Source organism: Ammodytes marinus (assembly GCF_949987685.1).
Source record: "Ammodytes marinus genome assembly, chromosome: 22".
NCBI classification, from domain to species: domain Eukaryota; kingdom Metazoa; phylum Chordata; class Actinopteri; order Uranoscopiformes; family Ammodytidae; genus Ammodytes; species Ammodytes marinus.
The window spans coordinates 2545275-2550274 of NC_137226.1; the positions used below are offsets into that span (position 1 = coordinate 2545275).

Below are 5000 nucleotides of genomic sequence, written 5' to 3' on the forward strand. Positions count from 1 at the left end.
GTCACTCCCCTCTCTGCCCCATTTCAACTCTGTCTCTACACTATCAATAAAGCGTGAAAATGCCAAAAAAATATCTAAAAAAACCAAAAAACAAAAACGCTGCACACTCATATCGCCCAATCAAACATCATTGAAATGCAGAAAGCTTCATTTCAAATTCTATTGGCAAATCCTAAAACCATGACATGTGTCTGGTACGGTTTTGAAGGTATTTGTCAAAAATGTCAAAGGGAGAGCAACCCAAGTATATTACTATATGATGGATGGTGTTCCCCGCAGACTAGTTTAGTGGTGACATATTTTTTTTCCACACCCTACAAAGCAGTGATGTACCGTGGCTACTATGCATCAAGCTACTTCAATCCAACTCAATTCAATTCAGTTTATTTACGAAGGGGACAGTGCAAATTAATAAAACACATGAATGATCATACTGGCTATATTTCAGTGTTGTCTTGTTCTCTCCCTCTCCCCTTTCCCCCCAGGAGGTCATTCACCTCCTACCAGGCCATTGCTTAAATAAGACATTGTTTCTTAGCAATTTTTGCCTGTTTAAATAAAGGTTGATGATGATGATGATGATGATGATACATGGGTTACAAAATGCCAGAATTAGCTAAAAGGCTATTTTTCATCTGTAGTCCCCTGACAATGATTTCACAATAAAATACAATTACTAAACAAGATAAAATAAAAAAAAAACATAAACAGGACGGAACCGCACAGACAAAACAGAACTGACTACCTAAGGTAAAACAACAGAACACAAAGGGTCACTATGCAGTTTCAGAGGAGGGGGTTTGTTTACATTCACAGAGCCTGAAGTTAGTTTACAAAAACATTTTTCTCTACATGTAATTCTTAGTATTGAATAATTCTATCATCATAAATAAAAAGCTAAATTATTTTGAGGAAGCTGGAACCAAACGTTAAGACTAGAATATGTTTGTAAACCAAACTGTGGGCCCTGCTGCTGTAAACAACAACAGTGAAACAGTAACTTTTCAGGAAGCTTTCTAACTTCAAACAGTATTCACTGGGATCACATTTTTCCTGTGAGGAAAGTTTGTTTATTCAGTTATAATGAGAATATATACCTTAGAAAATGTTCAACTTCTCTGACACACCCAAAAGTTACACAGTGCACCTTTAAAAGATGGGTGTGCTAGACAGACAAAATCCTGCCCTCGACACAGCTGTGATTTTGGGTGTGTCGGCTCAACCAATAATAGGACAATGATGCTATTTGGATTTCAACAAAAGAGGAAAAATTATTCTTTGAACAAATTTGTAAAGAAACGCAAACAGGAAACCAAGTTGAACAAAACATCTAACTATTAAAAAAATATGTCTTTGTCTGTCTGTCTCTCTGTCTGTGTGTCTGTATGTCTGTCTGTCTGTCTGTCTGTCTGTCTGTCTGTCCTTGGAATAACCCGCAAACCGTTCATCCGATCTACTATTCATTTGAGTGAGTGTGTTGCTAAGGTTACAAGCAAGTGTAGTGACAATTCTGGTCTGCAGTATTGTACACACACACACACACACACACACACACACACACACACACACACACACACACACACACACACACACACACACACACACACACACACACACACACACACACACACACACACACACACACACACACACACACACTTGTACAACGTAGCTGGGAAAATGTGAGTCATATCGTTCAGGTCGGGACATGTCTTTGAGGTCCCACGATACCAGACCTAAAGACCTCTAATGTGTGTTTGTGTGTAAACAAAGGTCTTATCCTAATCCCCTATCCACTTGAGGTTGCCATCTGCATACCTCTGAGCTTAACTGTGTGTGTGTGTGTGTGTGTGTGTGTGTGTGTGTGTGTGTGTGTGTGTGTGTGTGTGTGTGTGTGTGTGTGTGTGTGTGTGTGTGTGAGAGAGTGTGAGAGTGAGTGAGTGAGTGAGTGAGTGAGTGAGTGAGTGAGTGAGTGAGTGAGTGAGTGAGTGAGTGAGTGAGTGAGTGAGTGAGTGAGTGAGTGAGTGAGTGAGTGAGTGAGTGAGTGAGTGAGTGAGTGAGTGAGTGTGTGAGTGAGTGAGTGAGTGAGTGAGTGAGTGAGTGAGTGAGTGAGTGAGTGAGTGAGTGAGTGAGTGAGTGTGTGTGTTCTAAGATGTTGAGAGAGCTTTTGAATTACGTTTGTATGGAAACAATCGCACTATTAGAAAATGAAGTAAGACACATTTTAAAAGGTACAGTGTGCACCTCATCACTTGATATTGAGGAAAGACTTGAGGCAGTGGTGGATGATGAAGCCATCTTTAGTAACTATAGATTCTTGTCCTTTGAAGGCCACCGTAGCTTCTGTGAATTCTCTGAACAGGAGTAGACAGGGAGCGTTGCAATCTAGAATCTCACCACTAGATGCCACTACATACCACAATATTACACACTGTACCTTTAAGTACCTTGGTTTTAATGTTAAAGGTGCAGTGTGTAACTTTTGGGTGTGTCAGAGAAGTTGAACATTTTCTAAGGTATATTCTCATAACTGAATAAACAAACTTTCCTCACAGGGAAAATGTGATCCCTGGAACACTGTTAGAAGTTAGAAAGCTTCCTGAAAAGTTACTGTTTCACTGTTGTTGTTGTTGTTGTTGTTTACAGCAGCAGGGCCCACAGTTTGGTTTACAAACATATTATAGTCTTAACGTTTGGTTCCAGGTGCCCCAAAATAATTTAATAATCCTATTACTAAGAATTACATATAGAGAAAATGTTGTAAATTAACTGCAGGCTGTAAACAAATCCCCCTCCTCTGAAACTGCACACTGCACCTTTAAGGTTTACTTATAGTTTGCAGTAATTGTATGCATTATTCTGTTTCCTTGACTAAAAAACCCTGTATTTTATATTAGAAGAATGCACTGTTGATTGTGTGTTGAATTTTAAGCTTCCTAAAACGCTGCCCTAGACTTCAAACAAAGGGACAAAAGTCGATGTAAGAACATACTGTAGTGTAGAGTGTCAGTAATGGGCTGATATGTGAGAACAGTTTGTTTGTATTAGTGGTGGTAAGGAACTGGGCAAGAATTCATTTTCTTAAAGAATTGCCTCAAGCCACCAATTAACCTCCCTTGCCCCGCGAGACACACACACACACACACACACACAAAAATCCACACAAACGCACACACACACGCACGCAGAAACTCACTCACACACACACGCACATGTAAACACATACACACATGGATGTTCTCACTCACACGCACACACACTCACTAATTCACTCACACAAACACACACACACACACACTAAACAGATAGCCAATGGCATTCATGGGAACCTTCAATGATCTGGAATAATAGCATAGGAGGAGGATAAGCCTGAAACGTGATACGATACTATTTGAAATCGGGGAAAGAGAAAGTAGTTTTCATAAGACTTTAAAGTTATAGTGCGTAACTTTTTCACAGAGTTGATTAAGCCTATTATCAGCTCCACATAACTCTCTCTGTATTTCTCAGTATGGCAGCATTTACAAACTGGTGTCCGTCCGTCCCCCCCGTTCCCTGACACTGGTGCAGGAGCTCAGAAAAATCCCCAAGAAGAGCCCAATAAATGTTTCAGTTGTTGATTCTACGGCTAAGAAAAAAACCTGGACGTACAGCAGAAGATATAAAATCCATGTGCCATCAATGAAGGTGTTCAGAATTCCTCATGGGGGGCGACAGAAGTTACGCACTGTATCTTTAAGATTTCCAAAACATTGTTAAAAGAATTCCTTACCTGTTTAGTGTTCAGGCCTGTCGATCTGTGATGTCATCAACCACCTCACTCTCCTAAGAAACACACAAAAAAGTTCTTAATTCATAAAAAATAACTATTTTGGTAAACTTAAAGGTGCACTATGTAACTTTCCAAGGTGTATTCTCATAACTTAATAGACAAACTTTCCTCACAGGAAAAATGTGATCCCTGGAACACTGTTTGAAGTTAGAAATCTTCCTGAAAAATTACTGTTTCACTGTTGTTGTTGTTGTTGTTTACAGCAGCAGGGCCCACAGTTTGGTTTACAAACATATTCTAGTCTTAACGTTTGGTTCCAGGTGACTAAGATTTTTTTAAAATTAATGATAGAATTATTCAACACTAAGAATTACACATAGAGTAAACATGTTTTGTAAACTAACTGCAGGCTCTGTGAATGTAAACAAATCCCCCTCCTCTGAAACTACATAGTGACCCTTTAAAGATTTGCTAGCTTGGACAATTGGTGGTCCGTCCGACGTCTCAAAATACAGCCTGGAATGTGTTGAAACTTGAAGATATCAGTGGTTTGGGCCCCAGGGGGTTTGGACTCTAGTTACAGGTCAACAGAGGGTGAGATATGAGTCGCTGATTAGCCCAAAGAAAAGGGTCCGGATCATGTTTCGAAAAAGTTAAAGGTGTCCTATGCAGTTTCATAGGAGGGGGGTTTGTTTACATTTGGGGGCAGCATATCATAAAGGTGCCTTTCATTCATTGGTCAATCCTATACTTAAAGTAACTATTAAAAGGTTCAGTCAGTGATTCTGGAGAACGCTTGTTGTCAAAATCACTTCTTGTCAAAATCAGTGAATATCTCCTAATGATCCTCTACTTAAATAAAGTTTTTATACACAGCCTAGGCTCTGTAAATGTTGCCAGCTACGATGGGTCACCCTTTCTTTACATACACTTGGTTTACATGCCAGTTTACAGAGCCTAGGCTGTGTATTACCACTTATGTTTTTCAGCGTGCACACACAGTACAGACAGGTAGTGGATCATGAGGAGATATTCACTGATTTTGACAAAAAAGTGATTTTGACAACAAGCGTTCTCCAGAATCACTCACTACACCTTTAACAGTGTAAAATTAACAATGATAGATACCTTTTGTATTGCGTCACTTGAGGCTTAATCAGCATATTTTTTGGGGGGTTTATGTGTCTGGTTATTTTATTCATTATATAAAAGGTTCGCTGCTCTCTGT

General features: G+C 39.5%; 1 protein-coding gene across 1 annotated transcript in view; it reads right to left on the reverse strand.

The window, feature by feature from the left end:
• LOC307268739 (plexin-B2-like) overlaps positions 1-5000 on the reverse strand; it is a 162076-nt gene that overhangs the window by 95142 nt on the left and 61934 nt on the right. The window contains exon 3 of the mRNA XM_080051475.1: positions 3773-3825. The gene's annotated coding sequence lies outside the window, so the exon portion shown is untranslated. The remainder of the gene's footprint in view (positions 1-3772; positions 3826-5000) is intronic.